Genomic DNA, 25781 nt, shown 5'->3' on the forward strand with positions numbered 1-25781 from the left:
ATCATGCTTGGAAGTGTGGAGGGACAGCGCAGGAGACCTTGGATGAGATGAATTGATACAATGACTGGGATAATGGGAGTAGGTGTGTCAGAGACAGTGAGATTGGCTCAGGATAGGGCAAGGTTCAGAGTTATTGTACATAGCATCTCTATGAGTTGCAGGCAACTTGATGGCGCATAACAACAACCAGTGGGTTTTCAGAGGCAGTAAATTACATGGAGATTGACCATCCTTATCTTGTGGTGTAGCTGGCGAATTTGAACCGCGTGCCTTTGGGATTTCAGGGCAACTTCTTACCACTAGGCCATCAGAGCCTGCCTTATAAGCAGCACAACCTACTGGTTACAAAACCAAACTGAGCTAGACCTGCCTGGGCCCAAACTCTGTCTCTAACATTTGTTAGCTGTGTGGCTTAGGTAAGTTTGCTCTACCTCTGGGATGCAATTTTCTTATAATGATAGTTTTTTAAGAAAAGGTATAAACTCATGGGAAAATAACTGTAAAGGACTAAAGCAGAGACGGACAGATACTAAGTGAATAATAATGTTTGTTCAATAAAGTGAACAATAGGCTAAGAAGGCTGCCAATTCACCAAGTATTTCTTGTATACCTACTCTATTCCAGATACGTGTTATCTGAGGCTTGTTATGATAGAGTCTGGCTGTATAATCAGGTCCAATTAAGTTCTAATCTAATCCCAGCTTTGCCTTTGGCTATGAAATGGGTAGCAGTGGCCATGTTGCTTTACTTCTCTGAGCTTCTGATATCTGATGTGTAAAATGATGTTATTAATATCACAGGACCTCATAGGGTTGTTAGAAAGAAATGAGACGATGAGTTTAAGGGGCTTAGCACAGTGCATGCCTTGGAAAAGGGGGCTTAATAAGTGGTAATACATGACTTCTGTAAACTGGAGACTGCAAGATTAAACCTACTGGGAATAAATGTCAGGTCTTACATTTGAGTTGGAAACTCATTGCAAAAAGACAAAATCACCTTGCTTGCACAAGGAAAGGACTAATAGAAATTGAATTGGCAAGTGCTTGTGTGAAAAAGAGCTGTGGGTTTTAGTTGACCTCAAGTAGTCTCTGAGGCAACAGTATGATCTGACTGCCTAAGGATTAATGTCATTTTATATGGCATTAACAGAAATGGTAAGATGAGATCCCAGAAAGTAATTGTCTCACTGCACTGTGAGCTAGTAGGTCTTTGCAGATCTTTCTGCTTCCTTCTTTTCTCTCAGTCTATTCTGGATGGCTCAATTAAAATGGAAGTCCAATTCAATCAGGCAAATTCCACGGCTTCCTAGCTTCTTTGGAGACAACGGCAAATAAGTTTGTACGTATACGCTCATATCAAGCATGACCTTTAAGTTCATAGTTGGCCTGGCTCCTATTGCGTTTCTTTTTCCTCTCCTCTCCACCTTGCTCATTCTTTTCCAGTCATACTAGTTTTTTAAACCAACTAGTTATGCACCTGTTTCAACACTTCCTTTTGCTCTCCTCTACCCAGAAAAATTTCCATTCGATATTGGCAAGGCTTACTACTTTTTGTCCTTCCAATCTTTACTCATATATCTGCTTCTCAGTGAGGTCTTCCCAGTGTCCCTTTTAAAAAAATTAAGCAGATTTCCGTACACACATACTTTCCTCCTTGATATTATGTTTCATATACTATCATTCCTACACATTGTGTTTTATAATATTAATCACCATTAGACTATGCCCACCATTACCTGTTATTTTCAGGTCCTTGCCAATGTCTCTTTTTAAACGTAGCAATCTTCTCTGTACCTGCTTCATACTTTCTTACTCTGCTTTGTTTTTAAATATCTTTTTTCTTAGCATATTGATTTTTTGTTCATTTTAAAAACAATTTCATTTTAATTGTAATTTTAAATAAAGTTTATAGAAAAGTTGGATTTTCATTCATTCATTGTTGCATTTATTTGTATATCTTTTATCACCATATAATATTCTGTATCAGTTATTTATTGGTAATACTATTTCAAACACTAGAAAAGCAGAGATTTGTGAGTACCTTATCCACCATTGTATCTCCAGTGCCTAGAATAATGTCTCATACCTTGAAGGCAGTCAGCAAACATTAATAGAATTATAGATTTATAAAATAAATAAAAGAACTGCAACTGCTCTGGTTGAATCTGTCAGAAGTGAGCTAGTTATGAACTCTGCCCTCTCTAAAGCCTGGAATTAATGAGAGTTACCTTTGAGTTAGATTTGCAAACAAACTGTGGTCAAACCCTGAAGGCACAATGATATCCCTTCTACAGGCCAAAGGAAAATAGGCCACATTTCCCAAAGATTGTAGGACATTTATATGTAAGGAATCGACTTCATCTGAGTCAGAGCTAGAATTAGGGAATATGAAGGAATTACCTAGAGACAGATATGGGACCAATAGAACAATTGGAGCTTCTTAGATTGTCTCATGAAGTTTTGAGTTCTCATCCCTGGAGGTACACAAGAAAAAGATGTGTGCCTACCTGCTAATTCTGCTGTGAAGGGATCCTAGTCTGGATGGGCCAATTTGACCCCTGTCTTCAGCAATCTTTGTAACTTTGACACATAAGAGAAAAGGATGTGTGAGTCCAAGGATCAGGAGTAAGAACTGAAGCCTCAGAAACAAACTCTCCTTTCAAAGGTCCATTCCATTCTAATTGAGATTCCATTTCCCAGAATTTACCTGGTGCTGAGCTGATGATTAGAGGCCAGCTAGAGGTAAAAGGACTGATTCCCATGGCAACCAGGTTGAAAAAAAACATACCATGTGGAACATTGTCAGCAACAAGCTATGTTTGCATTATAAATAGATATTTAATTCATTGAGATAGTTTGTGACGATTCTGCATTATAAATAGATATTTAATTCATTAAGACAGCTCTAACAATGAATAAAAAAGTTGAATCCCAAAGCCACTCTCTCTGTCTTTAAGTATTTAACCACTAATTGACAACTGGGATCCCCCCCCAAAAAAAAAACCACCAAACCGTGTAGAACTTGATTTTCTAAGTGAAAGAATGATATATGTGAGTGTTTTTGGAGATTTAACTAACAGTCTAGAGTCACAACATTTCTCACAATTTCTTTTTCACTGAAAGGTTTATGAAGATTCCCCCCCCCCTTGATTGCATTAGTATTCTTACTTGAAGCTTTTGGATTCAGGAGATCTTAGGTTCAATGTTTTGATTTCCCAGGAGTCGTCTTCTATTCTGTTTGCCTCATCTCGCTATTCTAACTTGGAGGCTTCTCTCAATTTCAGTCCTTGGCCTGCTGCTCTTATCTTCCTACTTCCGTTTCCTCTGATGAATGGTTAGAGCAATCAGGCTAACTTTCACAGCCACAACATTCTCTTTGAGAATATATGCTTTGGAAACTCCAATAATTAGGAAGTAAAATCAGATTGGTTCAAAAGACTTCTATCCCCAAACCAGAATGTGTGGTTTGATTGAAGATTAGGAATTGAGAGTTTAAAGGCAGAAAGTAGTGTGTGAGTCTCTCTCTCTCACTGTTGTTGAGTGGATGTGGAATTGACTCATAGCTGACCCCAGTGGTTTTTCAGGAGCTGTAAGTCACACAGGAGGAGATTACCCATCTTTCTTTCTCTGCAGCCCAACACCTTACCCACTAGGTCACCGGAGCGCCTTAGTGTTCAGTTAAAAAAACAAAAGGCACAAAACACCAGTGAAGTTTGTTGTTGTTGTTATGTGCCATTGAATCGCCTGTGACTCATAGCGACCCTATGTACAATAGTTCCGAAGCCTGCCCTGTCCTGAGCCAGTCTCACTGACTCTGACATACCTACCTCCATTGCCCTAGTTACTGTATCAATCCATCTCTTCTGGGCTCTTCCTCTCCTGCGCTGTCCCTCCACGCTTCCAAGCAATTACATTTGACTTAAATAAATGTGTTCTGGTGGTGCAGCAGAAATAATTCTCCTTTTAACCAAAAGGTTGGTGGTTCAAACACACCAATAGCTCCAGCATAGCAAGATGTGGTAATCTACTTATGCTAAGTGAAAGAAATCGACCACAAAAGGAAAATTATTATATAAGACAGACTGTTATAAAATACTAGAGAAAGGTTTACATATAGGCAGAATCAATTTAGGTTACTCGGGAGGGGGAGTAGAAGATTAATGGATAGAAAAATGAACATTTATTGGGAAGAATGAAGAGAAGCACAACATGGGATGAAGGGACGATCAGGCATTTTGTATATTGTAACTGGTGGTGTGAAACAGAATGTGCATGAATGATTGATTTGGAAAAATGTTTCAAATAATATGCTTTGTAAACTTTCACTCAAATCACACACACACACACACACACACCCCACACACACACACGATTCACAGTCGTGGAAACCATATGGGCAACTCTATCTTGCAACTTGATGGCAGTGGAGTTTGTTGTTGTTTCTTTCCAATTCAAATTAGAAAGCACTTTGGAAACGCAATTTTTAGAATCGCTATAAGAAATTAGTATAAGTGGTATAATCTTATCAGTTGAGAATCAGAGTTAGACTTTTTATTTCCACATTCCAAAGAGCTTAATACAAATGAACCTATACTATTCAGAGTGTTTAATTCTGTAAGGATTAAGGGAAGTGGGATGCCATCCCCCCCCACTCCAAATTATTGGATTTATTAGGGAAATAACTAAGATCAAGGATGACTCAGGATTCGGTTCTTCTATCAGCACAAGCTCATTTCAGCTGTGCCAATAGGGCAGGCCTCTTTCTGACCCTCAGCATCAAGGCCCAGCCATTGCCCCACTCAAGTAGGTGTTACAAAGCTCTCCCCCTCTGCTTATTAGCGGCTCAATTATACCCCCTCCCATCTTGTAATTCTCTTGCCTGAGGGTACTTGCTTTGAGCTCCATGAGTTAGCAAACTTAGTTCCCCAACAAATGCCCAAACAAACTCCAAGGATGCATTTTTTTAAAAAATTAAGTTACTGAGTAAATAAGCTTCCCAATGCCAGAATATAGGTGTTCTCTCTAAACTTCATTATGACCAGGGATAAATAACTCATTGTGTGTGACAGTCTTGTACCTTGCTCTTTCAAACAGTGCTAGCTTAAAAATCAAATAGTTTGGAAGGCAAGGTACTTCAGGTCAGGTTTGAAGAAGTCCTCTAGGATTCATAGTTCAATTCCTCTGAGACCTTGAAATTAAGTAAGCCTCTCTCCCCAACCCGGCTTCCCTTATGTGTACTGAATTCCCACCAACAAGGCAAGAAGATAATCTAGATTAAAAGGTCGGGAACTAGGAGTGTACGCTGAAAGGCCCCTGTTCCAAACCATCCAACTCATCTGCTTGCTAGCTCACTCACTCACTGAGATCCCATGCCCGGAGACCCATTCCTTTGGGAACATAGGGTTTTCTTTAATGAAAGGCAAAACACAGTGAATGAGTTTACACTCTACGCTTGCTAGGTCTTGTGATACAGTCGTGAAGGCCATGGCTGCTAATCAAAATGCCAGTGGTGGAAACCACCAGATTCTCCATGGGAGTGACAGTCAGCTTCCATAAGGATCCACAGCTTTGGGCCCTAAAGGGTAGTTCTACCTTGTCCAGCAGGGTTGCTTTGAATCACAATGGATAAAAATGGCAGTGGAGTTGGCCTTTCCCACCTCCCCCCCGCCCCCAATTGCTAGGTAAAGGCCACAAAACTCAACTTTGCCTGTTTCAAAATTTTAGAGTGATTATCTTAATACATTAAATCAGGTATATCATAGACTTATAAGCAACATAGGGTAAAACTTGTAACTTCATTGTTTTGTCCTCATGATCAACCTACTGATGGAAGCACAGCTTGTTGGGTGACCAAGTTTCCTATGAATGTAAGAAGTTGCTATCTTGGAGCCCCTTATCATCCCCAGCTTATCTTCCTTGAGCTACTCTCTTTGCACCTCTGCCACTGTGTTCTTTTGTTTTTTTCCCCCCCATGGAGATCAGTTACCATATCACCAAGTTTTATGTAGAGAACAGACCAAAGGAAGACCACCAGCAAAGTTTCTGCAGTTAAATAGTCAGTCAATACTCTTTTTATTCAGAAGAATACATTTTAATAGAATTTCATGCACCAGTAAATCAGTACAGTGAGGAGTTACAGGGTAGGAAACCTCTCATCAGGAAAATTTTCACCTTAGGAGAGTCCTCAACTCCCAAAATCTCTTTGACCCAACTTAGGTGATTAGAAGCCAAGGAGCAGTATAGATGGGGCTGTCTCCAAGGGAAATCAGTTGGATTTACAGGTTTCTGAAGGTAAAAGAGAGAAAAGTGTTTGTAAAGGAGGGGATTGTTATATTGGGACTGGTACTTCCTCTGAGGTTTCCTGAGAGATAGATGAGGGAGAGTTGGTGGTAGTGCCTAGTTCTGTTTCTTGGTTACACTCTTCCAGTGCTATGGACTGATCTCTTCCATCTGTATCTGAGTCCCTGTGTAGAGAAAAAGACATAACTAAGGGAAGCTCCAGAACTATCCATCTGAAAACAGGTTTCATCGTGGAACTTAGATGTCAGGGAAACATTGGGACCATCCTCCCTCTCCTATAGCTCTGGTTTCAAAGAAGGAGGCTAAGATAAGAAGGAGGCACTTACCTGGTTCGGAGCCGGGGCCACTTCTTCCATTCTACAGCTAGCACCACCCCCAAGGCCACAACCACCACCACAATCAAGGTGCTTCGCACAATGTTACCCACAGTGCACTCCTGGGCGACAGGCCCTGCGGTGAGAACAGAGCAGAAACAAAGGCTATAAGGGTTAGTGCTTATGTGTTTCCACTGATTTCTTTCTTTCTTTTTTTTTTGAGATTCCCAAAATGATATCTTTTTATTATTGATATTTTAACAAAAGTTTACGGAAAACTTGAATTTCCATTCATTCATTGTTGCGCATTTTCCTCCCTTACCCCCCATTTGCTTTTCTCTTTTTTCCACTAGTTTATTTACAAAATTGTTATAAAAAGTCAAACAAATTCTTTCAATTTCCCTAACCTCCCCCATCTAATTGTACAGCCTAATGATTAATCCCCTCTTCCCCCTTTACATCCACATCCCTCTGCTTCCAGCCTTTCCTACCCCGCCTGGATCCTTATACTCATTCTACAATAATGGTCTTATATAATATTTATCCTTGTGGGACCGAGTTAGTTCACTCAGCATAATGCTCTCCAGTCCTTCCCAAGTTAGGTCATAATTTACAAAATCGTTGCTCTTGCATGCTACATAGTATTCCATTGAGTGAATGTACCATAATTTCTCAATCCATTCGTTTGTGGTTGGACATGTTCTTGCGATGGTGAATAATGCTGCTATGAACATTGGTGTACACATCTCAGTTTGTGCCTCAGTTCTCATTTTCTCAGGGTGTATTCCAAGTAGTGGAATAGCTGAGTCATATGGAATTTCTATGTTCAGCTTTTTGAGGAAGCGCCAAACTGCCTTCCAGAATAGTTGCACCCTTTTACAATCCCAACAACAATGTATAAGTGTTCCTTTCTCACCATATCCTCTCCAACATCTATTACTTGCTTCCCTGTTAAACTTTGCCACTGTTACTAGAGTGAGATGGTACCTCATTGTGGTTTTTATTGGCATCTGTCTTATTGCCGGTGATTTGGAGCATTTCTTCAAAAAGAAAACTTACAGACTGGGAACAAACATTTGCTAATACCATCTCAGACAAGAATCTTATAACAGAAGTTAATAGAATACTTCTGGGCCTCCACAAGAAAAAGACTGATAACCCAATTACAAAATGGGCAAAAGACATGGAAAGAATTTTCACAGAGGAGATATTCGAATGGCAAACAGACACATGAAGAAATGCTCCATTGATTTCTTGGTGTCCCCTAACTCTGGTCTCCACCAGTTTTCACTTAGGAGCCATGTGTTGAGATTGTAGAGGAAGTGGTCAATAGCAGTGCTTATGCTGAGGCAAAAGGAGTCCTCCTCTTCTGATATGAAAGGATCCTTGAGAGTATCCCGCTCACTTCCTTATTTACCCCTCAGAGTAAAATTTTCAAATCTGAGGACTCTGACTTCAGGTGCCTCACAACCTCATATATTAAGACTATCTCTAATGGAGACCGCTTTTGAGATTCTAGGTGGGTCAATCCAGGTTCATGGTGAGATTAGCCACTTACCTGCTGCCCCCACCAGCTCTAGAGGCTCACTAGGCTCGGACCAGATGTCAGGGTTGGCCTGGAGGCGATAGCTGCAGCTATAATTTCCAATGCCTTTCCCTTCCACGTTATTAATGACAAAGTCTCCATCCTCTGAGAACTGCTGGGGTGCTTCTTCTCCATCATGTTCTAGGACAAATTCAACACCTGGCAGGGGTCCTCGGCACTGAAGGGTGATATCCTTTCCTAGCTTGAACACCGTGCTTGGCCATGCCGACAGAAAAGGTTTTGGAGGCTTATCTGAAACCAACCAGGACACAGAGTTAGAAGTATCCGTGAACCCCGTCTTTCCCCCTCTTATGATGAACTACTAAAAACTGACATCCCAGCACCTTACCGGTCACCCAAATCTCCAAGGGGTCACTGTGATTGGAAGCTGCAAAGGGAGCAGAGTCCAAATAATAAACACAGCTATAGATTCCAGAATCTTCACTTTTCACTGCTGGCATCCAGAAGTCAGCCCTGTACCCGCTGGATTTCTGATGCTCTAAGGGCTGTGGAGTCCCCTCCTTCACCAGAACAAATGTCAAGTCTGGCAGTTCCCCCTGGCATTGAAGAGTCATGTTTTCTCCAGGTGCCACCATGGAACCAGGGTGGGCTAACAGGCTGGGCTTGGGGAGCAAGCCTGGAAGAAATGAACTCCTAGTCAGACCTTAGAGACCGCTTTCTATTCTTTCTGAAGCCTCTGTTCTTTAAATAGGAAGAATACTGGTCTATCAACATTGAGATCTTTGAAAAGAATTTCCCACGATCCAGGCTGTTGTCACACTCATTCCCTCTACAACATGCCTCATGTTTACCTGTGACTATGAGCTCCAGAGTGTTGCTAGGCTGTGTCTTGACCGAGCTGGTCCAATCAGGGTGATAGCAGCAGCTGTAACGGCCGATGCTAGCACCAGAAATATTGGTGATGAGGAATGCTCCATCATCACTGGTAGATCTCCAGAGCTGCATTGAAGTGCTTTCTCCTTCCTTGTGTAGAATGTACCTTACTCCATGGACTGGCCCTTGGCACCAGAGAGTAACATTTTGCCCCAGGTGAATCACAGAACTAGGCTCAGCATATAACCAAGGCTTGGGGAATGTGTCTAGGAAGAGGTCAAAGATGTAAAGTGGTGAGTATGTGAAATTGTCACCTCCTCCTGAATAGAACAGTTATCCTCCATGACCTAACCAACCCATCCAGGAGGGATTATTCTCCCTAACCCCAACTCTAGTTGCTTTTCTCCTAGTCCCAGATCTTATCTGTCCTTACCCGTTACCCAAATCATAATGGGCAAGCTGAGTTGTGATCCCCTGTTTGACATAGTTGTCTCATAGTAGACACAGCTGTAGTTCCCCGAGTCCTCTGCTCCAACAGTGTGGAGGAGGAAGTCAGCTGAATTCCCGGAAGCACTCAGGAACTGCAAAGGGTCCTGGATTCCCTCCTGCAAGAGGGCAAACCTCATACCCTGGAAGGCCCCTTGGCAGTGCAGGGTCACATTCTTCCCAGGAAACACCACAGGACCTGGTTGTGCCAGGAGAGTGGGTTTGGGGTAGAATTCTGAAATTCAAGAGACCACAATGTGAATGCCCTCTCCCTCCCCTCTCCCATATTTTATAAATAACAATAGATGTTTATTGTAAACATGAAAAAAATACAGAGAAAGATGAAAACACAGTTCTACCACTCAAAAATAGTTCATACGCTTTATACACTTCTTTTCCATTTATTTTTCTTCTAGATATGATCACATCAATGTGGTGAGAATTAGTTACATAATTGGGAATCTAATGCATGCACAATTGTGTAGTGTAATTTTATTAGTTTAACTTTACACTATAAACATTTTCCTATGACAATAAAGAGCCCTGGGAAACTTTCATGTCTAATGGCTGCATAATACGAAGCTGGCACTGCAAGGTCTTCTCCCTTTCTCTGAGGGTCGTCCTGCCCACCAGTATCTGACAGCCAAACTGAAGAAAAAGTAGACATTGGGCCTAATGCTCAAGGAAAAGTGACAAAGGGATTTGAGAAATAGGGCAAGTAGAGTTTGGCTCTTGAGACTGGATACCCTGCCTCCCCCTTCCCCTTCTATTTTCCTCTCTTATTCTCCCTGTGAATGACTTTCCCTCCCCCCCCTTAGTCTCTTTTGGTAGCACTACTATAATTGGCTGCCAGGCACTGTACTAGATCCTATCTGGGTGTCTACTCATTCTAGAAGGAACACTTCTCCTTTCCCCACTGACAGCCCTTCCACCCACTGGCCCAGAGTCAGTACTTCTTACACGTGGATGCCCCCTTCCCTCCACACTTCTGACCTGTCACCACGAGCTCCACAGGGTTGCTGGGCTCAGACCAGATAGCAAAATCATAATAGCGGCAGGTATAATTCCCTCCATCACCAATGCCCGCAGAAGAGATCAGAAAGTGAGCTTCACTAGCCCCTGGATTTGCCCAGGACCCATCACTGGATGCAATTTCACTCCCGTCTTTGTAGAGAATAAAACTTATGTGATGGTGGGGAGTAGAGCAATTGAAAGTCACTCGGGAGCCAAGGGAGACCACTGGACTGGCCCATGCCTTGAAGAAGGGTTTGGGGTACATTTCTAGAAAGAAAAAAAAAAGGAAAAACACAACACAAAACAAAATTTAGAGAGGGGGAAAGCAAACAAATGTAAATATGTGTTATGGGAGGCTGCCTTACTTTTTCTACTATCTCATTAAAACTGGGGGCACTGAAATTCGAGGTAATGTCACTCTGCAAGTGGGCTTCTCACACAGGGACTCCCTCAACCTCCTTTCCACCCCTCCTCAATGATTTCTCACTGTTGTCAAGGCAGGCACTGGAGGCTAGCTAAAAGAGTGAATTGTTAGCGGGATTCGGCTGGGTCTCTGAGCCTCAGTTTTCTCACTTGGTCAGAAAGAAGGACCTGCTTCACCTCCCTTGAAGATTTGCTGCATCGCTAAATGAGACAATTGATGTGAAAATAATTAGAAAAATTAAATCACCTTCCACAAACCCAAGCTATTAATAACAATGATGGCTATTAATATCATGCAGCCAGAGGCCCTGGCACTCCCAGGGCCACGCCTGCCTGGCTCTAAGATTGGATCCAGGCTACTAGGGCCAGCAGCAAAGTTTGCTGTTGGGAGAGGAGTGTTAGATACCAAGTTTTGTGACTCCCCTCCTCTCTCCCACACCCTTTCACCACCCCCTGCTCTACCTTTTATGACAAGCTCCAGAGGCTCACTGCGTTCAGACCACTTAAAGGGGTGCTCCCCAGTGTGAGTTCGACAGCTATAATTGCCTTCATCTTTCTCCTCCATATTTTGGATTGTAAAGAAGGCTTCTTTCCCAACAGCACCAAGCTGCTGGACAGGTTCCTGCTTTCCCTCTTTATACAGAGCAAACCCCAGGCCAGCCAGCCATCCTTTGCACCGGATTTGCAGTTCTTGGCCCCGGATTGGAGGGAGAGCAGAAATAACAGGTTTGGGGAGGATGTCTGGAAAGGAATATGGGAGGGAGGAGTCAGAAGTTTGGAAGTGCCCAGATAGGTAGGACACTCTACTTTATCAGTAAGGGGGTGGGGGACAAAGTCATCTCTGACTGGTGCCAATAGTTTCCTCTCATTTTCTTCCTTACTCCCTTCTTAATCTCATAGGCCCTCTCCTCCTCTTCTCCTCATAGGATAGGTGCAAAGAACAGTCTCAGGACCCAGTGCATTCCCCACCCCTTGGGAACAGTACTGGAGCCCTTGTGGCTTTTCTTACCTGTCCCCATCAGTTCCAGTGTCTCGCTGGGCTCTGACACAGCCATCTCCTCCCAGGAATGGCAGTGGTAACTCCCGATGTGGCTCTGGGTCAGGGCGCCAAGGGGGAAAGCAGCCCTGACCAGCTCTGAGGCTGGGCGAGTTGCAATCCATCCGGTCCTGTCCTTCAGCAACACAAACTCCTTCGTGGAGCTGGAAGGGCTTCTGCACCAGAGGGTTAAGTTCTTCCACGGGGCCAGAGGAAAGTTGGTCTCTGCCCACAGTTCAGGCTTAGGGGTTGGCATGATTATTTCTAGAAACAGCAGAATAAATTCAGCCACCCCCTCTTCTCTTCCGCGTACCCTTTCCATGAAGCATGCTTTCTGGTCCTTGAACTCCTTACTCAATTCACCCTGCCTCCCCTTTCACCCCCAATCCAAACAAACCTTTCCCTTCCTTCCACAGGTGCTCCGGAAAGGTGAAGCTGATGGCAGCTAAGCCTCAGAAAAGTGTAGAAGCATTGGGGGATTTTTGCAGGTAGAAAAGTCGAGTTGGAAACAGAATTTTGCCCTCAGTTTTTGCAAAGACCCCTTTCCTGGCCTTCTTTCCCTCCCAACGACAGTCACTCCCTTGCCACTGACACTGACACTCTGTAGTTATTTCGGATCTCCAGGGAGGAATGTCCCAGTCTGGAGCAGGAAAAACTCACCAGTCTCTTCTGTCAATACTCCATTGCACAGTCCTGCAAAAGAAATTGCTGCTAGGGCTCTGCCCCCTCTGCCAGGAGACTTCACCAGGCCTCCTGTCTAGGCCCCTTCCCCAGCCTCTAGTACTCACCACAGCAGAGAAGGGCTGTGACTATGACGAGCATGGTGACCCCTTGAGCTGTTCCCAGCAACCAGGCTTCTCTAGCGAGTCCAGAAAAGAGATGAGAGGAGTTACTGGGATTAGGGGGAGGGCGGAGAGAAGGGGGCGGCAATTTATGTCATTGGCTTATTTACCACCCAATTGGGATCGGATGTGGCCAGGATAACGGATATAATCTTTTCTGACATCGATGACTTTTCCTTCTGAGGGCCTCCCCACCTATAACACTCTTCTTGCCCCTTCAGGATCCATGTGCCCACCCCTGTGCCACACCCCTGCCCCTCTCCCCAGCCTGTATCATATGTCAGCTCCCCATGTCCCTTGATTAGGCGGCTGCTGAAATTGAGATGTCAGATGTGAAAGCACTTCTGTGTCTCCAGCTCTCAGAACCCCTGGAACTCAGTGCAATGGGCAGTGGGGTGGAGTGGAGGGAGAATTTCTCTGTCATCAAATTTAAGTTTGGAAGCAGGTGTTATTGGGGCAGTGCAGGTCCTCAGACCAACCTGCCTCACTTGCCTTTGTTATGGAAGGGTTGCCTAGGTAGCCGCTCTGAATTACTACAGGGTTGTCAGTGCTGAGCAAAGCTTGTCAGAGAGTGGGATCCCCCGTCCCCTGACACAAATTATAACTAGAAATGTGCAGCCGCTTTGAGTTATGGGTCCTACAATAGGAAATGAAATTAAGCTAAAATCTGTTTCACAGCTTTTACTTAGAAAAAAAACTAACCCTCTGTCTTGGCCAGGTAAACATGATTTTCAAAGTGCTTTTTGTATTGTTTTTTTTTTCCCCCTTGGACTCTGCTTACATTCTTTGATGCACTGCTCCTGGGCTGGGGTGGAGCACATGAAACTACTTTTTTCCCTCTCCCTAACCTCTGGTGTAGAGGTTACCACAAGGAAAGGAATCAAGTCAGATTCTAGGAGCAACTAGAACCTGACCTTGAGGAATACTTTTTAAAAATTCAAAGGTTGGTGGTTTCTGTAGAAGGCTTAGGTAGCTCCCCAGGCTCCTATATGGGCGATAGCCAAGATCCTTAGGAGTGTAGATAAGAGCAAATGGTAGGGAGAAGTAGCCAAGGCATTCAAGAATTGAGACCTCCATCGGTTTAAGTGCTGTCATTTCTTTTCTCCTTGTCAAGCAGAGTAGACTGAGTAGAGACCATGAAGATCAAGAGCAAGAGGAGTATGGCCCAAAGGGCCCCCAGGATGAAAGGAAATGACTGGCAATAAAATCTGTTTGGCTTGCCATGTTGTGGGTCAGAAAAAATAGTCTGATGAGAAGCTTCCATTTATTGCCTGACTACAAGCCAATGTTCTTCACGAGTGTTTGGAGACCGAAGAGAGGCAACTACTACTGACCCTAAGGCTCTTTAGGCCTTGAGAAGTAAGAGTTAAAGTGGAAAATTGGCAGAAGGGTTGGCTAACAACCTGAGACATAGGATAATATGACTGCTTACAAGAGAAAAGGTTCAAGCTAAAGGAATGGGAGAGAAGACAATCCTCTGTGAGATGTAAGATGGTTTGGAGAAGACTTGGGCACTCTCTGGGGGTGATTAGTGAATTAAGTTCTGTTTACTTCTCCAGCCTCTGAGAATTAGTAATTTCTCCACTCTCTAGATCTGGTGCTGACCCTTTTATGAGGTGAAAGGGAACAGCTGGAGTGGAAAAAGTCGTGCACGCACTCCTAGAAGGTGGGGGATGTAGCCTGCGTCCCTGCAGCTTGTCTCAACTGGGGCTTGACCTGAGATTCTGGGGAGCCCCGACTCAGCTGGGTGGAGGAAGAAGGAATTGAGACAAGATATTTACCTGATTCTGAGACTCCGACATCTCCACCTTAGCCACAGCACTACCGACAGCAAGGCAACAAGCCGAATGGTTAGAGATAACCTGACAGCTTCATTCAGAACATAATTCCAGGTGAGAGAGCCTGTGGTCAGAGAAGACCAGAAGCAAAGGCCTTGATAGGGACAGAGGTAGAAGAATATATTCATGGGGAGGGAGAGGAAAAGGGGAAAGGGAAAAGGGACACTGCTTATTGAAGCTGAGGCAGAAGTAGCCTTCTTTTTTTCTGGTGTGGGGGGGTGAGCCTTGAAATGGTGCTCACTACTTTTGAGTGATCTCGAGGTTTCACTTTACCACCTCAGAGGAAGGGCACCCAAACCCAAGATCCCTGACTTCTAAGTCTCTGATTCCCCTTTCCATACCTCCCTGGAAATTGCTCAGGGATTCCAGGAGTAGAATGGACAGAGTTCTGGTAGGGGTCCTTAGAAAGAGCTGTCCTCTCACCTGCTGGGCCCATCAACTTCCCAGGCTCCCTGAGATATGACCAGATGTCAGGGCGCGCCTCTGTGCGGTAGCTGCACCTGTAGGTCCCTGTGCCTCTCCTTTGTGCAATACTGATGACGAAGTCTCCATCCACAGAGAATGTTTGTGAGGTTACTCTTTCTTCCCGTTCCAGTGAAAAGTCAAGTTCTGGATAAGGTACTTGGCACTGAACGGTGATAGCTTTTCCCTCCATGAACATGGTGCTAGGCCAAGCTGACAGAGAGGGTTTGGGAGGCTTATCTGGAACCAATCCAGAGACCAGAATTAGAAGAGGTGACTTTGAATCCAATCGTTTCCTCCCTTTCAATGTTTCTCATCTCGCTATTTGTTCTTCTTTTCCTTGTCATTTCCACTGAGTTTGTGACTTCCAAATTTGATTCTGTGTCAGAATTTGTCTACTCTTTCGTGCTTGGAACTTCTGAAACCCTACATCATACCTGTAAGATTTCCCTGACTTTGAAGGAAAATACATTTTCCAAAGGTTACAATGGTGTTGGCTTACGTTTAGAAGTATGTCTCGAGGCATAATTATTAAAGAAAAGGTTCCTAAATTTTATGGAATAAGTCCTTCATCACACGCTTAGTGTATTTTATTTCTGGAATCATGTCTCTAAAAAGGGAACAGGGCCACTGGTATTTCTTAATCAGTTAACAAGTTGCTATCAAGTCAATTATGATTCATGGGGACCCCAAGCACAATCATGACAGAAACAAACATCTGCTAACATACTTGCCTACAACCACAAGTTCCACAGTATTACACACAGCCATCCCAAGGTAGCTTTTCTAGGTGAGGAGTTAGTGGCAGCTATAGATGTCTAGAACAAGGCCACACATAGAAAGGGCTAATAATCTGATTTCCTACTTCCACTCATTAGGATTCCCCCCACACACACACACTTCTAAGTGCCTTCTACTAGTACTTTGGAAAAATCTCTGCCTAAATCAAATTGGACACTGTAACCTTCCTTCCCCACTGTTAGTCGAGCTTGCATGATCAGGTTTTCCTTGGGACTGGGGGAATTTTTTATCCTTAACACAATTTTTTATCCCCTAACTCAAGTTCTATTGATAGTCCTCTTTCTTACCAGTTACCCAGATTTTCAGGATATCACTAAGGAGTGAACCTCTATATGACCCATCATAGTAAAAACAGAGGTAATGTCCAGCATCTTCGGTTTTCAAAGCCTGGAAAAAGAAATGTGCCTCATTTTTTATTGGCTTCTTGCGGTAAAAGGACTTCTCCAAGTCTTCAAGCCTCATCAAAGCAAAGGTCATTCCGTAGATTGGCCCTTGGCACTTGAGATTCAGGGAATCTCCAGGTGCTAGCGTGAGCCCAGGATAAGCTGTCAGAGTTGGTTTGGGGTAGAGTCCTACAAAGGAAAGAAACCTTGAAATGAGGAGATCTGGCAGTTTCATTCTGTCATACATACAGTCGCTATGAGTCAGAACGGGGTTAATGGCACTGAATAACAATGACAATATATGATGTGTACATATATGTTCTATTTAGGGAATTTCTTCACAACCCTGTGGAGTAGATTTATCATTCTACTCCTTTAGTGTACTGAGAATTTCAGGCATAGACAGGCATAAAGAGTACATTGGACAGATCATGTTATTACACTTTAGAATTAAGGAAACCAAAGCTGAAACACAACTAAATCACATAGAAAGCCGTGTCAGAACTAGAACCCGAAACCATGATTAGTAATTGTAATTCTCGGGTATGTGCTATAGCACCTAAGTCTATTTAACTTGGTAGAGGGAAGGAAAAGAATGTGGCCAATTCTACCTAGAAGCATCCAGGCCACAGGGTGAGGGAACTGGAATTGGAGTGCATGTCTGGCACTGGGAACATTTTGAGAAGTCATCTTTTTTAGGGATTGGTATTATTTTAAAGGATTTATAGATAGAAAACTTAAGCAATTTATTATGTTCTTTCTAAAACAGAAGCCATTGCTATTCTGATAAGTGGTTCCATTTCCACTCTTAAAAACAGCAACAATAAATAAAATGAAAATGCATTAAAGATTTAAAAAATTGTTTCTAATACTGCAGTGGCAGTATCTGGCATATATGATGTGCTCAATAAATATTAGTTGAATCACCACATTATATTCACCAAGTAGTAAAAACATGATGAGGTTTTGGACAGTTGACTGGGTTCATGCATGAGGCAAACGATCGTAACTCACACACACACCTGACTTGCAAGCTGTGTGATCCTCATTTACATCTCAGTTAAAGTTAAAGAATTCTAGCTCATGCACCTTGTAGAGGTTAGAAACAGGCTAAGGAAAATAAAATTGGAAATCCTGGTTCACCCAGCCGTGGTGATCCCTGGAACAATGATTGTCAGACCCTAGCTGGGAGCTATGGCCACACCCACCTGCTATAACCAGCTTCAGGGGGTTGCTGGGCTCTAACCAGAAGGTGGGGCACATCTGGATGTGAGTGCAGCAGATGTGAAGTCCTTCATTCTCAGGTGTCATATTGTCAGTGGAAAATATGGCCACTGTCCTAGCTGGAACTGGGTCATCTACAGGTTCGGCATCTTCCTCTTTAAACAGCATAAATATTAAATCTTGCCCCCATCCTTGGGAGAGAATATTAACATTACACCCAGGTGGAGAGGAGCTCTTAGCCAGGATCCAGAAGTTGGGAAGTTGGCCTAGAAGGAAAGACAGAATTAGGATTCAGATCAAATAAGAAGAGTGCTGTCGAAAGCATAAGTAGATGAGAGTTCTGCTTAAAATAAGCCCATACTTGCCAACAACCCTTCTTCCTCCATCTCTTGGTCTCCCCTTTGCTGAGTTTCCCATTTTGATCAATTTCATAGTCTGCATGTCGATTATGCATTGACTAGTACAAAGCAGACATGTATTTAACAACTGTGGAATGCAGGCATGCATGCACTTAAGGTAAATGAATGAATGAATGAATTAAAAAAGAAACCTGGCCTGAGATAGCAAATTTAAGCCCCAGGAGCTAGAGTTCAGTCTTGACTTGATCTCTTCTTACCTGGTGCCTCCGCCTCTAGAATTTGACTGGGCTCTGACCAGCCCATCTCCTGCCAGTAGCAGCACTTGTGAAGAACCGTGTTGGATTCAATAAGGGTGCCACTGGAAACTGACACTTGGAATGTCTTGTAGGTAGGCTGGACCCAAGTCATTTGTGTCTTATCCTTCAGCATAAAATTCTTGCAAGTTGCCCGAGAGGGCATTCTGCACCAGAGCGTGATGTTCTCCCGAGGGGCCTGAGAATAGTTAGTCTCCTTCCACTGCTCCAAGTGAGATTCCATCACTATCATGTCCAAAGACCAGAATGACGTTAGTAGTCCAACTTTCTCTTTTTCATAAGGTACTTTCCCATTTTCCTTAAAACTGACCTCAACTCACATCCCTCTTTTGTCCTCTCCTTGGGACTAGGAGTATCTGCTCATCTCATGAATGGGATAGGGACCCTCAGATGCTTAGTCAAGAGTTTCAAGTGATTTGAGGAAGATAGGGTAGGTCTGATTTTTCATTTCCTTCTAAAATACAGCTCTTTACTATCTTATGGGAAACCAAGTTATGAATAAAGGGCTCTGATTCCCAACCAGTTCAATCTGTGAATTGTCTCTGGGATCTCAAGGCCATAATTTCCAGGGCCATTGCAACAGGTTAATGCCTTAGAACCTGCAGAAAGGAAGGTAGGTATTCAATGTACCAGGGCTTACTTACCCATCTGTGTCATACCCAGATTCAGCCCTGCAAAGAGATATTTTGGTAAAGAAGAGTGCCTTCTCTAAGCCTCGCTCTCCTCAAATCTTGAAGAACTTTTCTCCCTCCCTAAGCTGTCGACTTGCCTAGCCCCGTGACTTAGTGACTTGCTCCTATCACATCCCTTCTTTATACTCACCAGTGCAGAAGAACAAGACAGTGAATGTCTGCAGCATGATCCCCTCCCCTGGATTCTACAGGCTCCTGCAGCCTTTGCTGATCTCCGTGGGCTCAACAAGTGATGGGATCTAAAAACAGATTTGTTTTTACTCAGGGGACTTACCCTATTCCTTAAAGTTTCATTTAGATCCCTAAATGAACTTAATAATCCTATCTTCTACCTATTCACAACCACACAGAGTATTATACCGTTTATCCTATATTTCCTCTCTTTGCCCCTTCTGTCTACCTCCTTATCCTCCCGCCCAAGTTCTCAGCCTTGTTTGTTGAAATGCCTGTTTGTCCCTGATAGCTAAAATCTCAGATGCTCAAAGGGCTACCTAATTCAGGCCTGCAGACGCCCACATCGGAAGCAAAGTGCTGGGAGTCACTTTTTCCAGAATGTGTGTGTGTTTGTATGTGTGTTTAGTGCTATGAGTCAGAGTAACTTTTTTAGAGGGAGAGAGAGAGTGTGCAGTGTGGTGTGGTGTGCGCATGCACTTGTGCATGTTTGTGTAGTGCATTATATGTTGGCTGCTAATTGAAAGATGAGTGGCTCATATCCGCCAGCATCTCCTCTCATAAAGATTTACTGTCTTGCAAACCCATGGAAGGTCGCTGTGAGTTGGGATATCAGTATTGACTTGAAGAAAGTGGGTTTTAGAATAAATATAGCTAGGAAGAGACAGCTGGGTTTTGGTTATTGTTTTGTGGTTTTTCCCCCAAGGAGCTGCTTATGGATTTGAACCCAGAGACATAAGGCCGTTTGAATAGTAGAACAGTTCACTGCAGACTATGACACATACATATATGTGTATATTCTCAGTTAGTCCTCCAACCAAACATTGCTGTGTTCTTACATTTCTGATGAGAAAAAAATTGAGCCTTAGAGAATATATAGTATTTATCCAAAGTCAAAGATGTTGATAACAGAATCATAATGCAAATCTAAGTTTGAATCCAATAATACTAAAGCTTTAAAACCACAATTTAAACTTCCAGAGGCAGGACATGCTCCTTTCTTCCTTCCCCTCCCTCATCGCTTTCCATCTCATCCCTTCCAAACTTTCCCCTCTATTGACTGCTTCAGATTCAATACTACTTTCAATTTTATCTCTTGCCCCTTAAATCTCAGTGACTCCATATCAAGTAAGTGTAAATTAATCAAGCAGCTTTTACTAATTTATATAAGGGGCAAATGTTTTATTGACATCTCTTACCGTTCCAGGATAAGTCAAGGTTTTGTTTTATTGTGCCTATGGTTGCTATGAGCCGGAGCTGATTCAAAGGAAACTAACAACAACAACATTATTCCAAACATTTTTGTTGCCAATCAGGAAACAGTAACTGGCTAGATGTTTGAGTGTACAGCGAAAAGTTTAAAGTTCAGGGAGGCCTTCTTTCTCATTTCCCCAGAAATCACTAGTGACTCTATAGGCTCTGAGTAAGAGGGCAGGCCACTGAATCTGTATGCCAATCCTTTATGATGTTGTTTTGCCAGAGGAAAACATGAACACACAAACTCATTCTAACTTCCTCGCCAGTTCTCTATTCAGAGTCTGAGGTCTTGGCTGCCCCCAGCAATTCAATCCCTACTTCAGGACGGTAGGGTGGAGGCAGCTCCCAGACCTGAGAAAGGGGCTGCTTTCACTTCTTCAAATTTATCTAGTACTCCATCCTCTAACTCCTCCAGTGTCAACACCAGGTGGGGTACAGCGACTGGAAGAGGTGTTCCATTTCAGAACACCTGGGCGGTAGGAAACAGCGGGACAGTCAGAAAGCCAAGAAGTCACAGCCTCTTTTCTGTGTTGCTCACTTTTCATTGAAGGAAGCTCAAATTGCCCCCTGAACTTTATAAAGTGCAAAGGAAAACATCTTCATAGAATTGCCACTGTGTTGATTAAGATATGTACAGTGCCAGGCACAGGTTAAACATTTAATAAAAAGGTAACTTTAAAAAAAATTCTTCCTGAAGGGATCATTAAACTGGTGCAGAACGCCGAAAAGGCTCTTTTCGTTTCATCTCTTCCCATTTCTTTGCCCCAACTCCCCTCAGGTCAGGCCAAGGCCTTGTTGCTTTGTTCTTCTGGGTTTTGGAGTCAGGACTTATTGGAGAAGTCAGTTTCTATTCCCAAGAGAAAGGGTCCACCTGGGATTCCACAGCAGGCAATGCCATCTGAGATTTCCAACCTTATCCCCTGGGCCCCTAACCTAGGGCCTTTGCCTCTTCAGGGTTTGAATGGGGTCAGAGCAGCTGGGCTTCTCAGTATGGCTGACCCCTCTCCAACCACTAAGAAAACTATACCGTTTATATACAGTCATATGGATTAATTTCATGCTCAGGGAACACCTTCAGGCTTCAGGAGTGAAGAGGGCTATTGGCCACGCCCATTTTGGCCTTTCACACACCCCTGCCCGTTCCCAATCTCAGTCCTCAAGCTGCTTTACCCGCTGTTTCTACTCCACCACTAGCACTTTTTTTTCAGACCCATAGGCAGCGCCGCAGTGGTTTTTGAGGGTGACATACCATACCCGACATGTCTAATGGTTCTCACCTTGCATAGCTTAGAGGGCTCCAGGAATGAAAAGGGTTAGGCTTGGGCCGGGAGGGGGCTAGGCTACAGGGTACATGCACTGCTGAGGGTCTGGAAGGAAGACTGAGAAAAGCCAGGGTTTCTACAGTGCCCAGAGATTCCCAGCGAGGCAGAGCTATGATCCGGGAAGGGAAGACAAAAAGAGAAGAAGGGGTCGGTTCAGGGCCAGACTGGGGAGCAGTTTAATTTCGGCAATTAATTACAACAGGGAGACTCTTTCGGGGGCTTTGTTTGGCATCTGGTGGCTGGTATTTAGGCTTCAGCCACTGAACTATGCGCTCATTTGCAGGTACTTACGGTAGCTGAAGACCCGCTTCGCTGTTGGAGATTCTCCAGTGATCTCCACCAGATGCAGCAAACTGCCCGGCATGGGAAGAGCTGGCTAAGGACAGCCTCCCTTGCTCCAGCCCCGCCTCCCTCTGTCCCTAGACCGCCTGCCGGCCCGCCCAACTACCTCCCCTCCCTCCCCCAGGCTGCGCGAGCCCACCTAAACCAACTCTGCTGGCCACCTGCAGTCCACTGACAACTGGGATTTCTATGCCCCTCCCAGCCGCCCGCCTCCCTTCTGACTCCCCGCAGAGGCCACTGGAGCCAAATTCTGGCCCCTGCCCCCTCGTCTGCTGGTCGCTCAGAGTTTCACTGGGTCACTGTATTCTGGAGGGGAAAAGTCCAGCGCTTGCCAAAGCTGTAGATCCCTTCTCTCCAATGCCCCAGTGCCTTTCAAGGGATCTCAGATTTTTGCCCTGTCCATTTAATACCCTCCTCGTGCATGCAAAATGTCACCATCGTTTAACTGCCTACTATGTGTGGCTGAGTCTTAAGCACAACTCGTTTACAGCAATCTTACAGAACGTTATTTCCTTCGTTTTACAGATGAGGAAACTGAGCTCAGAGAGGGTTAATTAACTTGGACAGCCTTCAACCTCTAGCTCGGGATAAAAGCCCAGGCTTTAGAGACACACAAACTTGGGTTTCAATCCAGGTTCCACTATTTAAAAATAGCTGTGGGACCTCAAGCAAGTGAGTCCAACACTCTGAGTTCCCATTTCCTCAATTGTAAAATACATGACAGAACAGGGTTTCACTGGAACAGTGCAAGGAAAACTCACATCACATTACCTGGCACACGGTTGGTGCTAACTAAGTGATTGTTGCTGCTGCTCCTAAAAGAACATGATTTCAGTGATGTAGAGCAACCTTTCATGAATTTAGTTGGCCATGAAAGACTTTGAAAAATGATGATGTATGACACTAGCCAAAGCTCTTGAAATATGACATATGATCAGATTAAAGTAGAGCATCACAGATCAATATAATTTCCTAAGAAATCATTACAATTAAAATCTATTTCACGGCATTAAATATATCCTGCAAAACCTTGGCCATTTCAACAATCTTTACATGCACATTTCTCTCTCTCTGCTTTCAAACAGCAACCCACTCATAGCTAAGTTTCTGGGGCTCTAAATGACAAAGAAGAGATTGCCCTACTTTCCCAGTGGAGCCTCTGGTGGATTTGAACAACCAGAGAAAAGTGTCCTTTGGATTAGCAGCAAAACTCCCTGAGGACTACACTACCAAGGCTCTCTATGTTCAGTGACATTGAATATATTCATGATGTTGTTCGCTCATCATCATGAACTGTTTCCAATTTTTCCAGCATCTGTAATGCTGAGGGTACCATGGACTGCTAAGAAAACAAACAGATTCATCCTGGAGAGGGTTAAACCAGGCTGCTCCTTGGAGGCAAGGATTCTGGGGCTTCGTCTGACATACTTTGGACATGTTATAAGAAGAGATCGGTTCTTGGAGAGGGACATCATGCTTGGGAGTGTGGAGGGACAGTGCAGGAAAGGAAGACCCTCTATGAGGTGGATTGATTCAGTGACTGGGGTAATCAGGATGGGTGTGTCAGAGACAGTGCAATTGGCACAGGACAGAGCAGAGTTTAGGGCTGTTGTACATAAGGTCGCTATGAGCCACAAGCGACTCCATGACACATAACAACAACAACAACAACAAAGAGTAAAGATTATCCAAAGGAAAGAATACTTTAAGAATAAATATATAAGAATAAAATAACTCTTTTAATGAACCAGTAGACTATCCCCATGCATCAGGTGATTTCTCTTGTAGCTTCCTGGCATCTCAATCATTCTAAACTGCAGGTTATTTGTAGGATGAACTGAGCAGCCATAGAATATAAATATATGTATCTGTGCTAGTTCTTTAACCTCTCTAAGCCTCAGTTTTCTTATTTGTAATATGAGGGTACTTGCATTTAGTAACACAGAGGTTTGGGTATGATTAAAGGAGTGTTCCTCCTCACTTTCCATAAACCACTACATAGTGCCTGAGACATAGCTCCATTAACTAAACAAATGTTCATTGAATACTTTCTTCTTGTCAAGTATTGCTCTAGATCTTGGTGATTCAGGGAGAATGACAATTTATGTTCTTAAGGAGTTCATAATCTATGGCTAGATAGTGAAAACACAGATAAGAGAGTGAGTGGAAGCTTTCTGGAGAAGATATTGCTTATTAGTATAATTTAACCTGAGAAAGGGGAGTCACATGAGACCAAAATGATGGGAATGGAAAAAAGCAACCATAAGGAAAGGGTCGCTCTGGTGGCTTAGTGGCAAGAAGTTGTGCTGTCAACCCAAAGGCACAGAATTCGAATCTATCAGTTTCTCTGCAGGAGTGATATGAGCAATCTCCTCTCGTGTGATTTACAGCTTCTGAAAATCTGCTGGAGAGTCAGCTGTGAGTCAGTTCAGACTCCATGGCATATAACAACAGCAACAGCAACAACAACAACAAACATAAGGTATAGCAGTTAGTATTCAGACAATTGCAGTTGGTTATTCAGACAATTGCTATTACTGTGTACCTGAGTGACTGAACTTGAGCAGTGAGAGTAGAGATGGAGGGAAGAATTAGGGTTCCCAAGACATTTAAGAGGTAAAATTGATTATACTTGTTGGTCATTTGGGAGTTAGGAGCAATAGGGGACCATTTGCCACACGTTCCGTTTCCTCCTTTTTTAACTGAGCCTCCTCCTTCCTTTGTTGTTCCGGGTGTAGAGAAACCAATTTCTGTACATTGGGTGGCCATTTGCACTTCTGTCAAATTGGAAGCATCTCTCTCCATTTTGCAAAGGAGAGATTGTGAGGATGGTGGGTGATCAGGCAAGCTTTTGTTCTGTTATACATGGAGTCACTGTGAGTCACAGCTGACTTAATGGCACCTAACAACACCACCACCACCACAGCAATTTTGAGAACATTTATGTAGAAATCACATGACAGTACCAAGCACTAAGTGCTTTACAATTATTAACTCACTTTCTCCCTATAGCAACAGTATGGGGTCTCTATCATTATCAGCTCGTTTTACAGATGAGGAATCTTAAACACAGAGCCATTAAACAAATTGCCCAAGGCCAACATAGCCATCAAGAGCCAGAACTAGATTTAAAGTGCAAGCTGTTTGTATCTAGAGCTCATATTCTTAACCCACTACCCTATGCACTGGATAGTTGAAATGCTTAAAAAATATGAATAACAAGTAAGTGTATAAAGACTAACGTTTATAAGTAGTTCCCAGGAGTGGAAGGGAGAGAAAATGGAGCTAATGTTACTTATGGTGTACTGAGCTTTAGTTGATAGTAAAAGGGAGGGGGTAGAATCACATTAATAAAGGGAAGAACTACATAGATGATTAATATAATTGATGTCAATATGCAGAATAACTGTAAAATGCTGAATTGGCAAGTATTGTGTGATACAACTAAAACAACTAAGAAATTAGCAGCTGCTGGGTCTTAAATAAAGTTAAACAACTCATGAGATTTCTTAAGAGGTTTAAGGTCATAGTTATATGGGGCATCTATCTGGTCAATTGGCTTAATATTGTATTTCATACTTCTGATCTACTTCCTAGTTCTTTACATCCCATCTAATATCTTAAAACTTTGCAATGGCCATCCAGATATAGTAAATATCTACTGGACTGGAACAACAAAGAAAGAGTGGGGAGAGTCAGGAATAGAAGAAGGAGATGGAATGGGTGGTAAATTGGCCCTTTTACCACGAGAAAAAAACGAAGGTACTAAGTAAGCTACTATTA

The 25781-nt window shown here is 43.3% G+C and overlaps 1 pseudogene; it reads right to left on the minus strand.

Annotated features, from left to right (window-relative positions):
* Nucleotides 1–6327: 6327 nt before the first annotated feature.
* LOC102850507 lies at nt 6328–21595 on the minus strand (annotated as a pseudogene).
* Between the last annotated feature and the right edge of the window lie 4186 nt (nt 21596–25781).

The sequence above is a fragment of the Elephantulus edwardii genome, unplaced genomic scaffold (assembly GCF_000299155.1).
Source record: "Elephantulus edwardii isolate Elephantulus edwardi_28Jun2011 unplaced genomic scaffold, EleEdw1.0 scaffold00016, whole genome shotgun sequence".
In the NCBI taxonomy this organism is placed as follows: Eukaryota; Metazoa; Chordata; class Mammalia; order Macroscelidea; family Macroscelididae; genus Elephantulus; species Elephantulus edwardii.